Here is a 24,980-nt window from a genome sequence, read left to right on the forward strand (position 1 = left end):
AAGATGTTGAATAAGACCGGGCCCAAGACAGAACCCTGTGGCACCCCACTAGTCACTCTTCTCCAGGATGAAGAGGAACCATTGATGAGCACCCTTTGGGTTCGGTCAGTCAGCCAGTTACAAATCCACTGAGTGGTAGCATAGTCAAGACCACATTTTACCAGCTTCTTTACAAGAGTATCATGGGGCACCTTGTCGAATGCCTAGCTGAAATCAAGGTAGGCTACATCCACTGCGTTCCCTTCATCTACCAGGCTTGTAATTCTGTCAAATACGAGATCAGGTTAGTCTGACATGACTTATTTTTCAGAAATCCATGCTGACTATTGGTGATCACAGCATTCCTTTCTAGGTGCTCACAGACTGTTTCAGAAGGTTCAGTCAAAACTTTTAAGGGACAGTAATAAGTTCTTGAAGTAAACTTTCAGTTAATACATGTTTATCAAGGCTAAAATACGCAAAGGGACATTTTTTGAATGGGCAAGTGCCTAGATTATAAAGTGCTGCCTTTTTCCACCTTCCACAGAGGAGCTCCTAGGGATCTGTATTTTAAAACAATAGTAACAATAGGAGGCAAAATTGCAACCCTAGAGATGTAGCCTTCTACTGCAAAACTACATGGTGCAGTTAGGCAATGGGATTATGCATTGCCACATCTTGCATGGTAGCTATCTTTGAATATCTAAAGAGCTGTCTTATGGAAGATGGAACAAGCTCATTTTCTTATGCTCCAGAGGGTGGAACTCAAACCAATGGCTTCAAGTTACAAGAAAGGAGATTCCATCTAAACATCAGGAAGAACTTTTGAAAACAATTGTGAATATTTTGATAGTCAGCTGCTAAAGTTGTAAAAAAACACACAGTCTTCCCCATAAAATAAAAGTAGGCCAGAATAAAAAGACTTCAGTAAGCAGTGAAATCAGTGAGGGAGGGAACAAATTATAGCTCATGGGACAAGGCCCTGTCTTTTGTCCCACCCAGCTGTGCTTCCACCTTAGGCGGAAACAAAGAACAGTTTCTCCTTCTGAATTTAGGGAGTAGTTTGGATGCTATTGGAAGAGGTAATCACTAAAGTATCCTAGACCTTCACAGGTAATCACCAACACTTTGAATTGTGCCTGGAAGCAAACTGGCACCCCTGGACATAGCTAACATCTGCATAATGCTGAACCCAAGAGAAACCCAAGAATGCACATCTGACTCTTCAGGAGGAATACTGCCCCATCCAGTCTGATTCCCTATTTCCAAGTCCTTCCTGACCAAGAGCACCTCTGCCTTGTCTGGACCAAGTTCAAATTTTAGTTTTCAGTCAGTCCATTTCTGTCTTCAAGCAGTAGTCTAAACATCAATAGCTTCTTTGTACTATTGAAAAGGAGAAGTACAGTTGTGTACCATCTGTATATTAGTTCATTTAATTTAATTAAAGCTTTTTTTGATACAAACAAGATAAAAAAGAAAACAAGGTGAAGTGAAAAAATATAGAAAAAGAAAGAAAGAGAAAAGAAAAAGGACTTCCGATTCTGTTTGTCAGCTACATAAAAATAATTATTCTTCTTTTTAAAGATATTTATTAAAGTTTCAACATTTTACAAAAATAAGGAAAAAAAGAAAAAAGAAAATACAAAGTAAAAACAGTTAAAAACAAATCAGTTTTTCCGAATCTTATCTTTCATTTGCTTGTTTATTCCAGTTCAATTAATTAGTTCAGCAAATCCTTTCCCTCTTTGATTTTATCTTAATCTTTTATCTTAATATATTATAGCTTTATATTATCACCTGTTAACAAGCCATTTTATATATTCCTTTATAACATTGCTACTAAAAACCGCTTAACTTCAATCCAACATCATTCTAACATTCCTTAATTTTGCAGTGTTTCTGTAAATAGTCTTTAAATTTCTTCCAATCTTCTTCCACCGACTCTTCTCCCTGGTCTCGGATTCTGCCAGTCATTTCCGCCAGTTCCATGTAGTCCATCACTTTCATCTGCCATTCTTCCAGAGTGGGTAAATCTTGTGTCTTCCAGTACTTTGCAATAAGTATTCTTGCTGCTGTAGTAGCATACATAAAGAAAGTTCTGTCCCTCTTTGGCACCAATTGGCCGACCATGCCCAGGAGAACATAAAAATAATTATTCAAGGCATTCGCTCCACAACAACATCCAACTATTCCACTTTTCTTAAACCAGTATTTTTCCAGTCTTCAAACCCAAATATTGCATGCTTATCTTCCTTTTCAAACAAAAAGTCCAAAAGGGGTTTCCAGTGAATAATACTGAAATTCTTCTCTAATTAAACATATCAACTTTGACTCCAACAATTTAAGCAACAATGTCTCCATATTAAATAATGATAAATCTTTCCCTCTCTGTGTGTATAAGAGTCTCTCTGCTGTGAACATACATTGAAACAATATTCCATAGCCATTAGTCCGCACTGAGTTCTATACCTCCAATTTCCACTTCCTGTTGTATTTACCATGCTTTTTCCTATCTCTTTAAGTTTCCATTTATGTTTCTTCTATTCTTTTTCCAAAAAGAATGTCATGAATTTAATAGCTTGGGATCACTCCAACTCTTTCTCTCTCAATTCCATCAATGTCAGTTTATTCAGGTATCTCTCCATTTATAACTTCATTTTTGTTTCCCAAAATCTCAGCTTTATCATTTAGTTGCTTCATTTTTCCATATACTTGTATAGTGAGTTCTTCAGTTTCATCACATGTTCCTTCTAGTTCTGCCATAGTATCATCTTTCAGTCCTGCCAATTCTGTCATCTAGATCCTCTGTGTCATTTCTGATCCCATTTTCCATTTCAATCCTCTCTGGTTTAGTTTCATTCTTAATTTCATTTACTGTTCTTCTAATCTTGTCAATTTTTTAATCTATTTTTTCCTCTAAACCCTCTGTTTTCCCATTAAAAGACTGTTTTGTCTGTCATCATCTGCTTAAGAATATCCACAGTAAGCAACGACTCTGAAGATCTTCTTTCTTCCCTCTTTTTCTTTATGCCTGTGTTTTGCTTTTTCCTTGTAAGCAGCATTCTGAATGTTGAGGTTTTTCCTGCTTCACTTTTTATATTATTAAAAGTTTTGACTCTAAACAGCTTCCGTCACTTCAGCTATTTCACAGCTTGCAGCTGTCTCGTCTTGAAAACAGCATGAGATAAGCAAGGTCTATTCCCAGGAACACAGTGTCAGCTGGCAAAGTGGCTTGCAATTTCTTAAACACACTTTTGTCAAAGGAAGAATAAAAAAAAAGTATCCACTTGAAGCTTCACAGAGAGTCCCCTTGCCCATCTAAAACTTTCTCATTTCAAACCATAAATCCAGTATTTTGTCACTTTTACTTGACACCATAAACAGTAGCTTTTCCTTCTCCTTTATTACTGAAAGTAGGTGCCAGTTTTCTCTGACAGATGCAAAAACTCTTTTAAGTTGTTAATTGCTTAAAGTTGCTTTTTCCATCAGTGAAGAGCCGATGAGAGACCTTTATTCCACCATGATACCTCCCCCGGAAGTCCCGTGTATAACCTGCACATTGATGATGATGTAAAAAAAAGAAATAAAATTCAAAGATGCCAAAAAGGAGGCTCTTTATTTATACTATGACCCCCCGCAAATGGTTTAACTTTTGTTTCTTACAGACCAATCTCAAAAGTTTCTGTTGTCAAAAGACTCTATATGTGTCTTTGGCCAAAACACGTTGAGCAACACACCCACCCTTTGATGTCTGTGATTTTTATTTTTTATTGCACAGCACCCTTAGATGCTTCCTGGATTTTTTTAAAGTTTCTTTTACTGCATATTGATGTACCTGAAACAATGTACCTGAAATATGTGGACAATCTCTCCCATATAGATGTTAAATAACATGGAGAACAAGACTGACTGCTATTCCACATCAAAATGTCCCCTTGAACTGTGCTTCTTGCTTCCCTGAATGTAGAATGGAGATGTGTGTATACCCAGAAACCTCAAACTTTTGCATGGCTGGAATGTAGGCTACTGTACAAAAGTAAGAGTCACATCTCCACTCACTTTTTTCTCTAGCCCTGCCCACCACTGACATGCAGTCCTCAAAATGGAAAAGGTTCCCCACCTCTACTTTAATGTGTTGAACCGGAGTCCCTAAACACTATCTTCTGCAACTGACCCCCAAGAAAACAAACTAACTTAAGACAGCTTCTCAAAAGCAAATCCCTGCTGGACAGTCTGGAAAGAAACCAAAGACAATGGTATCAAACACTGCTGAGAGATCCAGCAGAACTAACAGGGACATAACCGCACCGCCCCCGCCCCCCCGCCCAGTTCCTAGTGTATATTGTCTACCAAGGTGACTAAAGTTGTCTCAGCCTCAAACCCAGGCTTGAAACTAGATTGAACTGGATCTGGATAATCCATTTCATCTAGGAACTCCTAAAGATGAGATGCTTTGGCCAAAAACCTTGCCCCAAAATTTGAATTTTAAGAATGGTTGAAAATCACTCAACATTGTGTGATTTGGAGAGGGCTTTTCAGTGATGGTCTCACAACAGCTATTTTAAGGCTGGATGAAACTACAACTTCTAAAAAGGCATTCACTACTCTCTTACCCACTTGACCAAAACTTTTCTGGCTCTTTTAATCAGCCAGGATGGGCAAACATCAAGCTTTCATGTGGTTGCCTTCATGTCATCAAGGATCTTGGCCATATTCTCAAGCTCCACAAACTGAAACATATCCTTCACAACCAGATAACCAGGTGTCAAAGGTACATTTCTAGAATTGGCAATAACCATAGCATCTACATCAGAGAGGATAGCAAAATGATCACAGTCCCAGTGTTGACACAGAGGCCAAAAAGTCTGAGACTCTTGCAACTGGGTCGTCTTTGTGTGAATGTTGAAGGCCCCTAGCATCACCAATGTAGAAGAGTTCCGTGCCACACCTGAGATCACCCCAGCTAGCTCAAGTAGAACTGTGGGGCTAGCATAATCCTTTTTCTAAAACATAAAGACTTAAACTTAGAAGACTGCTGAACAGAGTACCTGGTCTGGAGGATCCAGTTACAGATAGGTAGCCGTGTTGGTCTGCCATAGTCAAAACAAAAAAAATTCCTTCCAGTAGCACCTTAAAGACCAACTAAGTTAGTTCTTGGTATGGTGTGCATGCACACGAAAGCTCATACCAAGAACTAACTTAGTTGGTCTTTAAGGTGCTACTGGAAGGAATTTTTTTTGTTTGGTCTGGAGGATGTAACTTACGATTGCATTTTACATCTATTATATAAAATAAAAAAGTTGACATGTATTTTATATTCATTTATGTATTTATACATAGGGCTTGATCCTGTTGCCCTTTCATGAATGGATGGAAAAACTCCCATTTATTGTATAAAATATGTTGACTGCCCAATCAGCAAAGTCCTCTGGACAGTTCACAGAAAGTTTAAATTCAGAAAACTAAAATATTACACATTATAGGAGGGTTCTTCTAACAAATACCTGGGAGCAGCAGCAGGAGCAGCAGCTGCCCTCTTTCAAGAAGTGCTTATTGGTGCTTTTGAAATTCTCCAGCCAGGTTGCTGAAGTAAGACAACAGCAGCTCTTCACAATTATTTGCCCAGAAGTGAGCATCTGCAGCGTGCAGGTTTATCCAGTCCTGTCTTTCCCATGCATTGCCTCCCACACTGTTCTGGAAAGTTGCTTAACCCTCTGGAGCAGCTTTTTAAGGAGCAAATGAGGTGGCAGGAGGAATAAGGGAAAATTAACTCCCACCCCACCTGCCCCGCACATGGGATTGCCTTGTGAGCATGGGAAAACATGGGAAATCTGGATTCAACTGATAACTTTTCTATCCCACCTTATGCCAGATAGCCTCAAGGCAGCTTAATATGTAAAATAATACATTAAGCATTGTGCGGCAACAATAATAAGTTGCTGCTTACATCTTGTGAAAACTTCTTTTTGCCCAGGCTTTCCCTTACCCTGTTTTGTGAGTCCTCCGAATTTCTGTTTTATTTACTGTTATAAGTTTTTATACATCTGCTTTATTGATTTTAGATTTGGTTTGGTTTTAATAATATATTTTTGTTTGTTTTAGACTACACCACTTAAGAGATTTTGAAATGTTGAGTGGTTTATACACACTTTCAAATAAAACATAAAATACAAGAAAAACCAACAGTGAAAAACCACAATAAAAAATAAGAGATAAAACAGCCAGCAATTAAAACCAGTTTAAAAAGGCAATTGAAAGGGTCTCCAATGCCTTTAGAAATCATCAAAAGAGAAAGAGAATGGGAAAGACTTTGCCTGACACCTGAAGAATAGCAAGAAAGTCTGGGGAGGGAGTTCTGTAATTTGGTCAAGAAGACTGTTTCTGTGCCTAATACTGAAGAAGTCCTTCATTGTTGGAATGATTTATGTGAGAGCCAAATTCCCTACATTAACACTAGGTATAAAGTAGTGCTGAGGTTATGCATATCTATCCATTTTCAAAGTGCTTCTTCACTACCAGTGGGAGTTTCTGGAAATCTTGATGTCAACCACATGGATATTCCCCCCCCCCCCCCCGATCCCTATCTCTTTTTTTGATATTATGGAAAAGTGAATTTTTAAAAACCAATTCTATGAAACAAATATTTTATACTATGTGCATTATTATACACTACACACACTCTCTCTATTTCTCTCTCCAAGTTTTCTATAATAACCAGGGGTATATAAGTTTAAGTTTACTAAAGTAACCAGATACATGATAAACCAATGCACATAACTGTAAAATAATACTTTATATACCATTGACAAAATTATGCTGCAGAGTGCAAAAGGGGGACACACAATGCAAGAGGCAGTCGGATTGTGGCTAAAGTTCAATTGGACTGGAACTATCAAATTCCATGTGTAAACCTGTTTAAAATGGATACCTCCTGCATCCCTGCTCAACTAATTTTCTTGCATCAGCCTCGCAAAAATCTTAAGAGTTCTATTATTTGCATTTTATGTTGGGACAACTGAGGCTGAGGCATGTCTAGGAATTAAGTAAGTCCATCGCTCTTGGACAAGATTTCCAAGCTTAGCTCCCCACTGTATACTATAGAATTAGTGGGCATATTAAAAAGTTGCGTTGGAAGAACAAATACTGTTATTGGAAAGGGATTTTCTTTCAACTGTACTCAGGTGTTTTTTTCCAAAGGAGGGGAAAAAACACCCCAAAGGAATGTTAACACCTTCAGAGCTTATAATTATATATGTCTAATTTAAGCAAGGTGAAACAAAGATAAAATTTAAGACTGACATACTGTTCCTTTTAAATTTGCATTCCACAGCCAAGCAGGTAAGTTATTCTCTTGTTTTAAAGTTTGTTACTTCTGTATTTTGAACTTTTTGAATGAAAACAGGCAGTAGATACAACTGGCAGTTGAGACACTTTCTTGTGTTGACCTCAAAAATATAATATAAAGTTCATTATTTTCCTTAATGAAGTGGCTTTCAACTTAAATATTTTCAAGTTATGGCTGTTTTCTAAGAGCAAAATGAAAGACTGAACTGTCAAGATATGCCTGGCCAAATTTTTAATGGCCCAGTGCACACATTTCACTGACAAGTAACTGAAATCTGACCCAGATGCTCACCCTTTCTTGTTACTCAAAAAATGAATTGGGCTTTAACATCTAACTCCTACAGGTGTTCACATTCTCCAGCTTGTCAGTGACACAGGCCTCATTAGAGATGGTCTTAGAATGTGGTCAGGCTGAAAGATACCTAAAGACCCCACAGGTGACTTCAGTGGAACCAATTTGCCCACCTGTGCCCCTCCAGGCTTTTTGTTGGATCTGTCCTTCACAAACTCATCAGAGGCAAGATAGCAGCATAGTCAGGTTCACCTGCCTTCAATTAAGATTTTAAGTCGGTTTTTTAGCTTTCTTAGACTCTAATTTTATAGTTTTAATGATTTATTGGCTGCCTTAGCACCTCACCATTGCCCCTGTTTTTCCTAGTTAACGTTTTTATAGTTTTACTGGCTTGTTGCTGTGCTACTGACCAGGCTGGCCTCCCCCATCAACAAATGCCTAAAGGAGCGGCTCCTGTGATTGATTGCCTGCTTTGATTCCTGGCTAAAAACTTGGACTAAAATAGAATGAACTTGCGGTGGTGGCGGCGGTAATGTGTGCTTGAGCTGGTGACCTAGATGCTGGAGAAAAATCTTTAAGCTGCCTTCACAAACTCAGATTTGGAGGAGCAGTTAGTAAAATACCAGATTGTTAAAGCAATTATGGTGAATGCACTGCAGCTAGGAAGTTAAGCAATGCACAGGAAATTAATTTGATAACTCATGGTCATAAGACTGAAACTTAACATTTTAGTATAACAGTATGACCACTGGATAGAAAGCATGGTTTCTCGCAGTAATATATTGTCATTTTATTACACAGCACATTCTGAGATGTATACAGATAAAAAAGCCTGCAGAAAATGCCTATGCCTGGTCGTTGTGGAACTCCCTTCCTCTTCAGCCCCCATGATACTGGTATTCAACAGTGGTCCTCCAATCCCCAAAATAGGCAGGGTGCAAAAGGGGCAGGAAAGTCAGCTTGCACCAGTCCCTTTCTTTGGCACCAACACAACAATTTGGTCAAATGTAGCACTGGAATAAGCAGCCTAAACTGAACCTTTAAATGTATCTTGCACAGTACCGCCTTGCCAAGAAGTGTACCAAGAGGTACCACTATATACAATATGTGACAGAATGCAAACACTTCTGCCCCCACTAAGGCCATAAAAACAATTTTTAAAGTGAGAGAAAGTGATGGTGGTGAAAGGTGTGCAAGTGTAGATTGCCTAAAAGCACCCAAAAAAGGTAAAATGTGTTTATGTGCGTTCTGGAGGAAAAGAAAGTGAAATTAGGGACCAAGCTCCACACTAAGAGACTTAATGCAGTACAGTGGTGCCCCGCAAGACGAATGCCTCGCAAGACGAAAAACTCACTAGACGAAAGGGTTTTCCGTTTTTTGAGTCGTTCCGCAAGACGAATTTCCCTATGGGCTTGCTTCGCAAGACGAAACGTCTTGCGAGTTCTTGCGAGTTTGTTTCCTTTTTCTTAAAGCCGCTAAGCCGTTAATAGCTGCTAAGCCGCTAACAGCCGCTAAGCCGCTAATAGCCGTGCTTCACAAGACGAAAAAACCGCAAGACGAAGAGACTCGCAGAACGGATTAATTTCGTCTTGCGATGCACCACTGTAAAAGCCTTATTAAAGTGCAATAGCAGGATTTGTAGGTAGAACTTCATATCAGGAGAAGATTCCAGGCAAACTTTTAAAATATAAGCAGAATGTGAAAAGCAGGCTCTGGCTCTGTGTAAGAAACATAGGATGAGAATATGATCTTGAATGCCTGGAACAATAAACAACTTGAGTTGTTTTGTTTTTGCTGCTCCCTCCAGCAACTGAGCATTATTTCTCAACTAAACTAAGAGGTGGGGCCAGCTCAGAACCATTAGCACACAACCAGTCTGCCAGCCAGCCCAGGGTGAAACCAAAAGACACTGTCTATTTGAGGCCTGATGAATGGCATGTTATGGCATCTAACTCTCCAACTACTTCATTTGCTTTTTTGATTTCCAGCCTATCCACTCTCTATGTCTACTTATCTCTTATATCATTGACTTTGCTTCCTCTCCTGGGGGGGGGGTTTACAAAGACTGCATACTTCCCATAAAGGTAAAGGTAAAGGTACCCCATAGCAGCCTCTTAATTACCTCGTGTGGGTCGGAGAGATGTTATTGTCGGCCATCTTCCAATGCGCCACCTGGTGGCCCCGCTTCCTCTCCATTTTCATATCAGATTTGATTCTGCCTCATTTTCTTCTCTGCTTTACTTCTTGGTGATTTCAACATTCATATTGATAATCCCTCTGACCCAGCTGGTTCCCATATCCTCTCCTTAACCTTCTCAATCTATCTTCACTTTTGGACTGACTCCCTCACGCACAGGTTTGAACACTCTCTTGTCTGCTCTGTGACCTCTGCTATGGAATTTCCTCTGACCATCACCTAATTTCTTTTAACATTGCACAGTCCACTTTCTCTACTTCTAACTCCTCCTGTAATTTGCAGCCGGTTGATTAAATGGCTTTCTTGGAAGGACTGTCCCCTCTCCAACTTAAAATTATCACTGTCTTCACAATAATTCATCTGACCCAATCTTCCAACAAAATATCCACTCATCTAATTCCCAGTCCCAGTATATTTCTGCAATTAATTATTATTTTTTTAAAACCAATACAAAAACACTTAAACACTTATCCAACATTCAACCATATTACTTAATACAACCCCTCCACTGAGAATATTGAGCAGTTGGTACAATATATTGATTTTGGTCATTAATAGTTAAAGAAAGGGGTCCACATTTCTTGGATGGTGTCTCTATTTGTTATGCCTTTAATTGCCCTCCTATGTCTGGTGAGACACTCAGACATTGCTGTATTTCCCCATATGTTCAGGGGTATTTCAGCCTGGTTCTTCCATTGCTGAGCTCTTGCTAATCATCCGTAAGAAGCCTGCTAGTTCGCTGTGGTGCAGGGTGTCCAAACATAGTCAGACTAAGGCAGGAGGTGGAGAAAGGAGTTGGCCTGTAATTGTGGATATAATGGAGAATACTCTCTTCCAAAAGTTTTGAACATAAGTGTATTCCCACCAATCATGAATAAATGAACCAAGCTTTCCACAGCCCTTCCAACATAAAGGGGAAAGGGAGGGATTACTTTTTGCCAGCCTGACTGGCATCCAATGCCATCGGAGGATGACCTTCAGTGAGGCCTCTTGTGGGTGAGCAGAGATGGTTTTGAGCAGGGGAGTGGTCCAGATACCCTCCCATTTGTGATCTTCAATTGGGTGGCGTAAATCTGATTTCCATATAATTTGAAAGCCTCTAGCACTCCCCGCTTCTTGATCTAATAAATTGTTGTCTATTTGGGAAGCAGCACCTTTCAATCATATGCTGGTCTACTGCATAAGGTAAGTGTTTGTAGGCCCTCTCCCCTGTGCTCCAAATGTTGTGCAAAAGAATGAGCCTGAGGTAGTATGAGTGCCTTCTAATTTACCTTGCAGTTCCTCTGGGAAGCAGGTCACGGATTGTGTAAATGCCTATGTCCTCCCACTCCTTGAACGGTCGATATTTATCTGTGTGTTTGAAAGCTGGATGATCCAGGAATGGGACAAGTGGTGAAGGGTCAGGACATTTTGCTCCATGTTCTCCACACCATCAGTACTGACCTAGTAAATGGAATGTCTATGTCCCTGACCTCTTCCAAGGACAAAGGGTGGCCTTTTGAGGGACTGTCTTGAGTTGGACCCAAGAATCCTCTGTTCTTCCCCTGAGCAATGGGATCAAGGATTTGATTTGAAAAGGAGCATAGTAGAACATTAAGTTAGGCATTCCCATCCCTCCTTTTGTTCTATTTCCGTAGAGAGTTTTGTTGCATATCCTAGATTTTTTGCTCCCTGACACAAATACACACTGATTTTGTTCTGCCATCTCTTTATCTGAAGAGGAGGGATGGGAATAGGCAAAACCTGAAAAAATAGAAGAACCATGGTTATTCGCCCGAGCCAGCTAAAACGGATATATTTCCATTTCCTAAGTTATTTTTGAATGTCTTTATTCAGTCCTCTATAGCTTCTATGTCCCAGTTGCAGTGATGTTAATACCTAAGTACAGTGGTACCTTGGGTTAAGTTCTTAATTCATTCCGGAGGTCCCTTCTTAACCTGAAACTGTTCTTAACCTGAAGCACCACTTTAGCTAATGGGGCCTCCTGCTGCTGCCACGCCGCTGGAGCATGATTTCTGTTCTCATCCTGAAGCAAAGTTCATAACCCGAGGTAATATTTTTGGGTTAGTGGAGTCCATGCGCTATAGCAAATGGAGAGTTAACTAGTAACCAGTCCCTTGTAGTGTCGTCTAAATAAGGAGCATGGATTTAGAAGAGTTGATTTGCACTCCTGCTACCCTGTGGTACCTTTCTAGCTGCTGCTTAAGGGGCTCGAGGGCTGTTACTGAATTTCCCCAAAATAAGAGGGTGTCATCTGCAAACATATTCACTTTGTGTATCTCATCCCGCATGTTAACCATTGCGCAGTTGGAAGGCTAATACCTCTATGACCAATGCAAACAACAAGGGCAACAGAGGGCAGCCCTGTCGGGTGCCCTTGACACATCCATAGCCTGAGCATCAAAGCTATTGATTGAAACAATTGCCTTTGATTTGGAGCATAGTTGCTTAATGAGGTGCAAGAACTTAGATCCAAATTTCAATTTGTTTAGCAGGCGTGTCATAAACAAGGAATCAATTCTATCAAAAGAATTTTGGCATCAAGAGAGAATAATGTGCTATTTCCGCCATTTGATTTTCTGTATATACTCTCATGTAGCTCTGGAGGCAAGAGACCAAAGAGTCGGGTGATTTTATCCATTATAAAGTCACTCTTTCCACTTTATCTTCTGCCATCTACCTCGCTAAGTAAAACCCATTTCCACTGATCTATTCCAAGAATGTCTATCGCATCATTCCTGCCTTTGATGCCCTCCAAGGTCTGCCCCACTACTTCTGTTCTCACTGTCCACTCATGACTTTGCCTTTTGCTTCAGTGATAAAACAGAATCCATACTTTCTGATTCTTCTAAATCCCTCCCCTACTTCTCCCTCCAGCTTCTCCAGCCTCCTCTGCCAATGCTTTCCTCTTTCCCTCATTTCACTTGATAGTGAGTTATCCCAAACCCAATGCCTCTTGATCCTGTCCCCTCCCAGCTCCTGGTTGCCATTTCCTGCACTACTATTCTTCCTTTTAGTCACACAATCACTCTGCTCTGGCTCCTTTCCCCCATTCTGTCCCCAATTATTGCTCAATTTCCCATCTACTTGTTTCTTCCAAACTCCTAGAACATGTCAATTTTTCCACTCTCAATTTTAGCATGCAAACAAAGATGACAATTGTAGATTTCCCAATTACTCTGTCACCCTATTAAAACACTGGTATGTGCCTGACGATGGGACACGGGTGGCACTGTGGTCTAAACCACAGAGCCTACGGTTTGCCGATCAGAAGGCTGGCAGTTTGAATCCCCGTGATGGGGTGAGCTCCCATTGCTTGGTCCCAGCTCCTGCCAACCTAGCAGTTCAAAAGCACATCAAGTGCAAGTAGATAAATAGGTACCGCTCTGGCGGAAAGGTAAATGGCGTTTCCATGCACTGCTCTGGTTCGCCAGAAGCGGCTTAGTCATGCTGGCCACATGACCCGGAAGCTGTCTATGGATAAACACCAGCTCCCTCGGCCTATAGAGCAAGATGAGTGCGCAACCCCAGAGTTGTCCGCAACTGGACCTAACGGTCAGGGTTACCTTTACCTATGTGCCTGACCATGTCAACTATGGATGGTGGGCCAGTTCTTAGTAAGTACAGAGAAAAATGTGTTGAAAGGAAAGGACACAGGTGTAATAACATGATTCCTGAAAATCTTGGTTTTCAAATCAGGAGCCAATCTCAGAGATGCAGGCTCCTTCTCTAGAAAATGTTTGCCTTGCCTGTCCACATTGGCATTAACTGTGATTCAGAGTTGCATATTTATTGATGCTGGTTATGGTTAATGATTCCATGATTCCTTTGGAAAGCAGAAAACGTGGTCTGAAGTGGTAACAAGGGAAGATGATTGGCATCAGTACCTAGATTACTCTTAAGGCATGAGTACCTACCAACAAGGGAGGCGCTATGTTTTCTGATCCTGGCTCCTGACTTACAATCCATGGTTTTAAGGAAGCCAGCTTTATGCGTGCACCCAATGTATAAAATGGTAAATTTTAAGAAGTGGATAATGTGATTTTAAATAAGTATTCATGCACATTTTGCCCACCCTCATGGTGTCTACTGTGTTTTACTGGATAATGTACACATTAAACAAAACAGGACTTGCACTTCAGTGTTAACCAAAAAAATGCTACATTAGGGAAGACAACACAGATGCCCTTTCAAAATATACCTTTAAGGCATTGGACATAAAAGAGTTTGGAGTATGAGAACGTGACTTGCTTTAAACACCTCTCAATAACCGTGACTGACAGTTTATAATTTACAAGGAGGGTGTGGCTATTAAACACACTGAAACAGGTTTTCTGATATGCACTTACGGCCCATCTCTTGTCTAAATGCTTTGTTGCACTGACAAGCCAATACCTAATATCACCTTCTATAGGCCTAGTGCCAAAGGCCTTTAAAATGAATATGGAAATGTTTACACTTTTACTGAGCTTTACTGCTTCCTGATGACATTTTTTTTTGAAAAATACCAATTTAATCAGAGAATGAATTTTTAATAGTATTTTAATAAAGCAATCAGATTTCATTATCAAAAAGGAGTATCAGTTAGACATAAAACATAAAATTAAATCCTAATTTCTTGTTGTTATCATATAATGTGAAAATTGTTTCAGACGCACAAGCAGAATAATTTCCAAAGCTTATTTTCAGTGCAATCCTATGCATCTCTAAAGATTGTCCCACTGAATTAAATAGCAACTTACTCCCTGATAAATTTAAGATTAGAAATTTAGGCATTATGGGAGGTAACAAATCAGTATCACTCAACTCAGTGCTTAAATCTACATATATCCATATAAGAAAAATATTTGAGGAACTTAAGACAACAGCTATAAATATAAAAACAGTATAGCAGAGAAATTATATGGAGAAAAACTGAAATAAAACATTAAACCAAAGCAAACGCTGAAGTGGGAAATAGGTACAAGTATTTGAAGAAATGACAGAAAAGGGAGATTTTTTTCTTCCTATGTAGTGAAATAACAAGAAGAAGAAGAAGAAGAAGAAGACAGAAAAATGGGGAAAAATGAGGTGAGCAACAAGAGCTAAGACGAACAGGCTTACAGTGTGCTTTCTCTTAAGTATGTTGCAATGTATTCTTTGGGGCTTATCCACAGGCAAGTGTTCACAGAATACAGGCCTTATAGCCCAGTCCTCTACTCAGGAGTAAGCCCCTTTGAGTTCAGTGGTGCTTGTTCCATGTAAGGGGGCACAGAACACTGGCCTTAGAGTATCTTTCACTACATAGGAAAAGTGAAAGAATCTTTGCTACTACATGAAGAGTGTGTGACTGAACACATTTCTGCTAACTTGATATTCACTGGCAGTTCCTCAAATACACTCGTTGTATCTCCTCTAGTCAGAGAATTTCATTGAATGCATTTCCCCAAATTAAGCAGACTAGTGCATTTCCTACAATCAACAGCAGTGCTTGAATTATGAGGGGAAAGGTAGGGGGAGCCTTAATGAAATATACTAGCTTCTCTTCTGAATTATCTTCCCCCATTTTTGCCTACAGCAGCTAAGCCAAGGCATGGCACAAAGTATGAGGAGATCATGCTTCCTCCAGACTGCTTGTAATTTGAGCACTTTGCTCCACAAGAGCCAGAAACATGCATTTAAGAGACAACATGTATGCACTGGCAATTTTCAGTGCAGCGTTTTCAAATGAATATTATAAAAAACCAAAACACTCCAAGTATAGGCAGCCCACCATTTATGTGTGTTCAATATGTACGTGACCATGTATACATGCATCACACTGAACCCAGAAGGGACATGGAAACGTTCTAAAGATGTCACTGAAACGTCACTAAAAGGGCAGAATGGGGGTGGAACGGGATGTTTGCAAGCTTTTTCAATGTGTTTCAAATATATGTGGTGCCTCGGAATGTAACCCCGATGTGAGTGGGGTGTGTGTGCCTGTATTTAAAAAATGGTCTGATGGTCCAGGACTGGTAGATATTACAGGTATAAAGGAGACATATCTAAAAAGGTGGTCTGCACACACGATTCTGATGCACATGCAATTTGGATGGACAAAAGATCCATCAGTATATATTGAAAGATTGGGAAATGCTTCCATACAGTGACTGCAGTCCTATCCCATGTATGGTATTTTTAAAACTAGTGCATTGCTTTTATTTGTACTGCAAACTTAATTAATATTTGGTCACAGAAATCATTACTGAAATGAAAAATATACAAGCCATGAAGAGGTTGAATTATGGAGAAATACATATCACAATAGGTGCATTTGTTTGCACTGGAAAAAGATACATTTATAAGGCATTGCAGTGTTGCATTTTAATGGCTGGGTTGCTTCAGTTGCTTCTAGAATGCTTTTTCTGCAAACTGTCATATCTCTTTGTGAGCGAAATTTACACTATGTATTGCTTGACTCTACTATCAGTATGAAGAAATGTGACCTTGGGTAATGTGAGCACGGACAGAGGAGACAGAGAACTGTGATAAATCAACTAATCAGGGAAAGAACTTTGATTTGAACATGTGAGAAGTTTCAAGTAGGGAAAACAACCCCAAAATCTGGAAATAAGAACTTATTGAAAGATCACACATGCTGTAATTAAATATATACACTGAGGTTTATTTGATCTATTTGCTGTTTGCAGGGTTGTAAAGGGGCAGTTTATGGAAAATATTATTGGAATGATGGAGTGATGTCAACTAGAGATTCATTGAGATCTATTTGGTAACAATTTGTAATAATTAGAAAAATCAATAAAAATAATTGACAAAAGATGAAAAATATACAAACTTCAACTTGATAACAATCATATTGAAAGTTTAAGCAAACAATAAGACACTAACTTCAAAAGTGTAAAGGGTCTGTTTTCATACTTTTAAATGCTGTGTCTCTCTTGTTGAACATTTATTTAGACAGTGGTGAAAGATACGCTAGAATTGTGTTGAGTGACATTTGAACCATGCAGTTACAATGTCCACAGAACAACTGATAGAACCAATGTAGAAGACATTTAACCTTTATTATGACTGGAGAACTAGACAGATACCCATGCATCACAGAACAACTTAAATTTATCTTCCTGACACTCTGGTGCATCCATTCTTTTAAGTTCTTCATATAAGAGAGAACGTGAGAGCCCAAACCTTCCTTTGTTTCCTGATGTGTACTTTCTCAGTGATAATAATAATAATAATAATAATAATAATAATAATAATAATAATAAATTTTATTTATATCCCGCCCTCCCCAGCCGAAGCTGGGCTCAGGGCGGCTAACAACAAACAAAATAGTCCAACATTCTAAAAACATTCATTATAAAATTGATTAGATAAAATTAAAATCAAATTAATGGCAACCATCAAGCAAAATTCTGTGCAGATTGCCAGAGGAGGGGGTCAGGCTGCGCCCCAACCAAAGGCCTGGTGGAACAACTCTGTCTTGCAGGCCCTGCGGAAGGATGTCAGGTCCTGCAGGGCCCTAGTCTCTTGTGACAGAGCGTTCCACCAGATTGGAGCCGCGGCCGAGAAAGCCCTGGCTCTAGCTGAGGCCAGCCTAACCTCTCTGTGGCCTGGGATCTTTAGGATGTTTTTATTTGCAGACCGTAAATTTCTCTGTGGGACATACCAGGAGAGGCGGTCCCGTAGGTACGAGGATCCTAGGCCATATACGGCTTTAAAGGTTAAAACCAGCACCTTAAACCTGATCCTGTACTCCACCGGGAGCCAGTGCAGCTGGTATAGCACCGGATGGATATGATCTCGCAGCGAAGACCCCATAATGAGTCTCGCCGCGACATTCTGCACCCGCTGGAGTTTCTGGGTCAGTCTCAAGGGCAGCCCCACGTAGAGTGAGTTACAATAATCCAGTCTGGAGGTGACCGTCGCGTGGATCACAGTGGCTAGGTCAGGGCGAGAGAGATAAGGAGCCAACTGCTTAGCTTGGCGGAGATGAAAAAATGCCGCCTTTGTTATAGCTGTAATCTGCGCCTCCATAGAGAGGGAGGTATCGAAGATTACACCCAAACTCTTAACGGACGATGCTGGCACTAATTGCACCCCCGCAAGAGATGGGAGTTGCCCCCTCAATCCCATATCGCTCCGTCCCAGCCAGAGGACCTCTGTCTTCGAAGGATTTAACTTCAACCGGCTCCCACGTAACCATCCAGCCACAGCTTCCAGACATCTGGTCAGTGTATCTGGGGCCGAGTCAGGATGGCCGTCCATCAACAGATAGAGTTGGGTGTCATCGGCATACTGATGGCAACCCAGCCCAAAACTCCGGACAAGCTGGGCGAGGGGGCGCATAAAGATGTTAAAAAGCATCGGGGAGAGAATCGCACCCTGAGGCACTCCACACACCAAGGAGTGGCGCGATGACAATTCCCCCCCCAAGCGCCACCCTCTGTCCCCGACCAGAGAGAAACGAGCGCAGCCATTGAAGGACTGTGCCCTGGATCCCCACGTTGGCAAGGCGGTGGTCCAGGAGTTCGTGATCGACCATGTCGAAGGCTGCTGACAGGTCTAGAAGAATCAGCAGCCCCGACCCGCCTCGATCCAGCTGCCTGCGGAGATCATCTGTTAGGGCAACCAGAGCCGTCTCGGTCCCATGACCAGCGCGGAAGCCGGACTGGAATGGATCGAGAGCCGATGTTTCATCCAGAAACCTACCAAGCTGTTCAGCAACCGCTCTCTCAATCACCTTACCCAGGAATGGAAGATTCGAAACCGGGCGGTAATTGGATAGATCTAAAGGATCTAATGATGTTTTCTTTAAGAGCGGACGCACCACTGCCTCCTTCAGTTCCCCTGGGAATATCCCGGTGCCAAGGGACAAATTGATGATATCACCCAGGGGGGCCCGCACCTCGTCTGGACACGCTCTAATCAACCAAGACGGGCACGGGTCAAGAGGACAGGTGGTGGGCTTTCCAGCTTGGAGGAGTCTGTCCACATCGGCTGGGGATATCCGGTCAAAGTGGTCCATTACTGGACCCGAGGACAGTCGAGGGGCCTCCAGTTCCTTTATTGTATCCAAATTGGCAGGGAGGTCATGGCGGAGCAACAGGACCTTCTCCGCAAAAAAGCTCGCAAATGCCTCACAGCTGTGTGTCGAATTGTTATTTAAATTTGGCTGTCCTTCAAGGGACGTTAAAGACCGAATTATACTAAATAATTGCCCCGGGCGAGAGCTAGCGGAGGCAATGGAGGCCGAGAAGTAGGACTTCTTAGCGGCCTTCACTGCCATCTCGTAGGTTTTCATAAAAACCCTATAAGATGTTCTTGAGGCTCCGTCATGGGCACGGGAAATAAAACCCTTTATTTGCTCAGAAGCATGCTCCTCTTACTACTATGGCTATCACAGTAAATTGATTAATCAGTTAATTTATTGAAAGCATTTTGATCAATTAAAATTGTTACCTATTAATGGGACTGAAGACACACACACACACATTACATGACAAGTGCTTTGAAAACTGTGGGTGACACACAACCTTCTTAAAAAAGGCATTTCCCCTTCTCTGTCACACAGCGCAGAATGACTTCATAAAATGTATGCTGCTGAGGCTGCAATCCTGTTATACCAGATGTGGGAAACATGTGGCCCTTCTGATGTTGCTGAACTATAACTCCCATCACATCTGTCCACTGGCCATGCTGGCTGGGGCTGATGGGAGTTGTAGTTCAACATCAGAAGAGTGAGAGGTTCCCTACATCTGCTAAAAACATTTACCTGGAGTAGGTCCCATTAAGCTTAATATGACTTACGGTACTTCTGAGTAGCTATTTATAGGAGTTTGCTGTGAGAACCATTTAATTAAACAGAGAGCAATAGATAAGTCAGGATACAATTATTTTCATAAAAATGAAGACTAAAGAAAATTAGGCCGCATACAAATAAGAATATTGTAATCACATTTTCTTTTCTAAATTGAATGGTCCATTAGCTTGTTTCATGAGCACAGCCAATCACAGCTCATGACAGCATGGCTGTAAAGATAATCTGCTGGATATAGGGATGAGGTTGCCAAGGTTGCAAAAGGCAGCCACCAGTAGCTTTTGTCTTATGGTTAGAAATGGACACAGAATCTTAACAGCATTGATCTAGAAGATAACATCCCAATTCAACCCGAGAAAATGTATACAGCTTGTTTTCAGCTTAGTTAATCAAGGAAGAGAACTTGGCCACCACCTGCTGTCAGTACCACTTTCTTCAAGGCCAGGATAAGGGGAAGCACCTTAACCTTTTTGGGTCCCACCCTTGCCAAAAATGCCATGAGATTCTTTAGGTTCTGAAACTTTTCCATGATAGAGTGTGTTCAAAGTTGGGCCAATACTTTGCCAAGGAAAAGGCCTGACTTTGCTTTCTTATTTTTCCAAAATTATGGATCTTGGAAGCTCTTGTTTGTGAAGGGATGAAGCAAAAAAGCAAAGGAGATAGTCCACCAAGTGGTGGAAGCAAGACATGCAGAGTCTCCAAACCCAGCATGCCACAGTCATTTGCATGTTGGAGAGAGCGGCACTCTACGTTTTATTATATAACTATTGGAATAAATTAACAAGCAGAAGGGTGCCTGGGACACCTGTGCTTCATTGTCAGCTAGCTCCTTGTCATTCAGCAAGAGTGCTGGTTTGCCCTGACCATTAGTGGTCTCTGGAGAGCAGCAGTCACAGAACAGTTAAGGAAATGGGTGGCTCTTTGTGGAGGAAAGAAGATGGAAGAGCTGAACTGATTCCTGTAGAATGTTTCAATTAGGAGATTGCTAAACTTCAAGGGCAGAGACACTAGTGGCTGAAATCCACCTAGGAGAGGAAGCTAAGAGCTATTGACTTGTTTTAGTAATTCCTATTGGCTTGAAGCTTTAGAGCCGCAGATACCATCCTCTACTGCCATCTGTTGGAGATTCCTCTTGCAACATGCTCCCATTGCTGGTTGGAGTTCCTTATTGTGCCATTCTCAATTTCTGGATCTAGAAGAACCATTGGTTGCATTCTCAAACTGACTGTATGGCCTAAGGGCACAGACTTCATTTGGCATAGCTGGACCTTGGGAGAAGGTGGAACATCTTAGACTAAAGTTTATTCGCATACTGCTCCTTATATTGTTATTCTCTTCTTGATCTACTGTTGTTAGTTGAATAAATATAATTGCTTGCACATACCTTAGGAGTGCATGCATATTATGAGAAGGCTGCTACTTAAACATCTAAATTGGAGCCCCAAGTTCCCTGGGTGTGGAGCTTGAGCTTCAATTTAATATGAGAATCTCCCCTAGAGTGCTTACCCAAGAGTTACATTTGAGTCCTTGCACTTCTCTCGCTTCTCTGTACAGAATATTAAGAGAATTTTCTCTTTCCTCTTCTTTCTTTTCTGTCTGTGTTCATACAAAGTGTCTGAAACACTCTTGTTTCTGCCTAGTTCCTACAAGTCTAACATTCTTCAAATTCACCTGTCCTCTGGGGTTAGTTCTTGATCTGCCGCTGGAATCTGAAAGGTGATCCCCCCCACCCCCCATGAGTTCAGTAGAATCAGAAAACTAGTGCCAACTATTGGAGGTGCTCTGGGTGCACTTCTTCCATCTGACCTCCCTGGGAGAAGTTGAACTCCAGGTTACTACCCTCATCAAACAATATTAGCTGGGTATAGGGACAAGAACTTAGGCCTGTAAACCCCTGTGCACAAGTAGATTGACAGCCCAGCATCTTCACTAGAGGCCATTTCTACAAATGCTTAAAAATCCCTCCCCCCATTTTCTTAGGCTGCAATCCTGTACACACTTACCTGGAAGTAAATCCTATTGAACTCAACAGAACTTAATAGAAGTCCTAATTTTTATTGATATTGCGAGGTTAGGGGTTCCTAAGCTTGGTTGGTTGTGTTCAATTGATTGTGGTGTGGCTTATTTGTGTGAGGGACGTGGGCTAGTTTGTTGGGTCAGGTTAGCCATAGGCATACAACAAAAGAACAATATCCCCATCTCTCTTCTACCCTCCCCTTTCCCCCAACTGTAAGATGTCTATGGCAAAAGTGTCTCTCACCAAACGTAAATGAGCTGTGAAGAAGACTATGAATTGAAAGTGGAGACAATAGGTGTACTGTTCCCTGTTTATCTGTTTGCTTGGTAACACAAAAATACCCAATAAAAACTAATTAAAAAATAGATGTCCATAGAAGTCTATGGACAGTTAACCTGTTTGCTATGGACAGTTAACCTGTTTGCAAGGTTAACCTGTTTGCTAAGCTGTTGTTGTTGTTAAGTCTGGATATCAACCTCAGGACATTTATAATGTTTATAAGCAGTTGATGAATATTATGCCTGAAACATTTGGTGGGGATATAACAATTAATATTCTGGAAGAGCATTCTGTTTAAGACTTCACCTATTTTCAAACCTAGAAAAACAGCTCCTTTTGAAATTCCTCAGCTGACACACCACGTCTCTGATGTGTTACACCCTGTCACATCGCATTACATCTCACAGAGTAAACAGAAGAAAGGTTATAAACTTAATGTGCATACCAGCTGCTAACAAGTACATGTTTTTGCCAAATTCTATCTAAATGAATGCACTCAGGAGTGACAATACAGAGGATCAGATAACCTATGGTTGAAATTTTCCACACGCTTGTGAGCAAGCCCCATTTCTCTCAGAAGTGAAACATAATAGTAATAAATATTTACATACTATCCTTAATGTAAGAGACTTTAAAAATCATGTTGTTCTTGCTGTAAAATGTACACTAAGGGAACATTATGTTGCCAATAATGACAAAACATTTTTTGTTTTTGCCCTGACTCTGGCTTTATCACAAATAGCCCAAAAATCACTCTGTGGGCAACTCTGTAAAAGGATACAGCAGAAGGCGAAGGACTGTTTGAGGAAGCATTTTGTTATTGGCTTGAGCCAGCACTGGTAATGACACATCTACCTGCGGAGATGATTCATGTTCCTAGTGGGATTATGCTGTCGCAGGTGTCTGTTGCTAATCAGAACATTGTTTTACAGGTTTTCTCTATTGGTAGTATTTATGCCTTATTGGGGTCTGCACTGATCAGTACCTGGATGTTTATTTTGGCAGATATATAGCCAAGAGAATACAAATTAAGACACAGTGGTTGTGGACACTCAAACATTAAAATATGGATGTGTGTGGCTGCCACCACAATGTCTCCTGTTATATGACCCATCTCTTGCTCCCTCTCTGAATATTGCAAGTGTAGTCAACATGATGGGTGTGTGCCTGCTTCCAGACTGAGGATTCTTAGGACTGGACATTTGTCATTCTCCTGCTGTAAGCTACATAACTTTAATACCACCCTTCATCCGAAGATATCAGGGTAGTTCACAAGATAAAAATACAAGATTAAAAGCACAAAATAAACAGTGAAAACACATTTAAAAGGTCATAGAATATTAATCAGCCAAAGGCCTGGTGGAAGAGTCACATTTTTGCCTGGCACCTGAAGATGTATAATGAAGGCACCAGTCGAGTGTTCGACAAATGGGGCGCCACTGCAGAAAGGCCCTTTCTTGTGTTGCCCCCTCCAGGTCTCTTGTGGAAAAGGCACACAGAGAAGGGCCTCAGATGATGATTGCAGTCTAGATGGGTTTATATGGGAGAGGCGGTCCTTGAGGTATTGCTGTCTTGAGCCATTTAAGGTTTTATAGGTCAAAACTGGGACTTTGAATTGGGCCTGGAAGCTGATTGGTAGCCAGTGCAGCCAGGCCAGGATCGGTGTAATATGCCAAATATTCTATTCACAGAAGCTAGAGAAGCGCAAGGACTCAAATGTAACCCTTGGGTAAGCTCTCTAGGGGAGATTCTTATATATGTAATATGCTCTGTCTCGGCCAGGTGAAATTTCTGAATTGTCTTCGGAAGCAGCCCTATATAAAACAGGTTGCAGTAATCTAACTTAGAGGTTACCATTAAAACACCTCATTAAAACACCTAGTATGGAAATACTCTGGGTGTAGCTTGATTCAGAGTATTTCAATGGGATTCTACTGTAGGCAGTGTTATGATACAGAGGGGGGGGGGAGTAAACAGTGGTATGATTCTAACTTTCAAGGTATAGTACTGTATGTACAGCCTAATGTAGGCTCTCTGGAGCTAAGCAGACCAGCTTCCTTTGATGTACTTATAATTATTAGGGGCTTAAGCTGCCTAGCAGTGGAATGTATAGATAAAAGCTGATGACATGACATAGTAAAGGCAAGCAGAGGGGGTGGAATTTAATGTTGTTGTGTTCTATGGTCAGACCTAGTCTGAAGCACAAAAAATATGAAGCATGGGAGACATATTTTAAGAAGTTTAAAGGTTTGGTTATTTTGTTATATTTCTCTTACCATATGTAACCATGTCCTGATTCAATGCCAATAGCTTGAAATGAGTGTAGCACACAATACCTTTTTGTCTGAGGTACTTTTTACTTTCAATTTTTACTTTCAATTTTTTATCCCAAGCGTTAAAAAAATTAATATCAGCATATCATTATTATTATTATATAAATGATTTTTAACTTGAAAGTTGGGGCTGCTTCCTTAAATGGATTGCCTCCGTGCAGAAAACTGTGTGTGCAATCTCTGACCTCTGACAGAAGTGGTAAAGTAGAGAAAATGTAAAAGGGTAACACACACATATGCAAAATAACTTTACAAGAAAGAATGTCTGGAAGTCATACGTATGGTTTAAACAAGCTCTATAAAGGACCTACAATTTCAGAAACATCAAATAACAGAAAAATAAAAACCATTCTGATTAGTTAAAACTGCCTCTGCATCTTTTGTGAGACTGAAGTGAAATTTTCACCATAAGACTGTGCTGTGACATGACAAATATTTTTATTGTTGCAATATTTTTTCTAATACCTCTGAAAAATTAGTAAAAACGCACTGAGATATTTAACCACAAACAAAATTTCTATCTCCTAGAACATGTGGCGAATGTCCATGTGTTTATTTGCCATGCAGGGTACTTATGAATGAGTAAAGGAAGCATATATAATTTGCCTTACTTTAAACCCAAACCACTTTAGGGAGCAGCCCAGAAAGAAATTATACCCATGTGTCATTATTTATCCTGGCATTTGAGGCTTGCATGAAGGTGGTAATCGGTACCGGTACAAGTCACAGAGAAAATG

At 40.7% G+C, this 24,980-nt stretch overlaps 1 protein-coding gene across 3 annotated transcripts in view; it reads right to left on the reverse strand.

The window, feature by feature from the left end:
- Nucleotides 1-24,980, reverse strand: part of WDPCP (WD repeat containing planar cell polarity effector) — a 182,099-nt gene that overhangs the window by 40,506 nt on the left and 116,613 nt on the right. The window lies entirely within an intron of this gene.

This window comes from Podarcis muralis, chromosome 3 (assembly GCF_964188315.1).
Source record: "Podarcis muralis chromosome 3, rPodMur119.hap1.1, whole genome shotgun sequence".
In the NCBI taxonomy this organism is placed as follows: Eukaryota; Metazoa; Chordata; class Lepidosauria; order Squamata; family Lacertidae; genus Podarcis; species Podarcis muralis.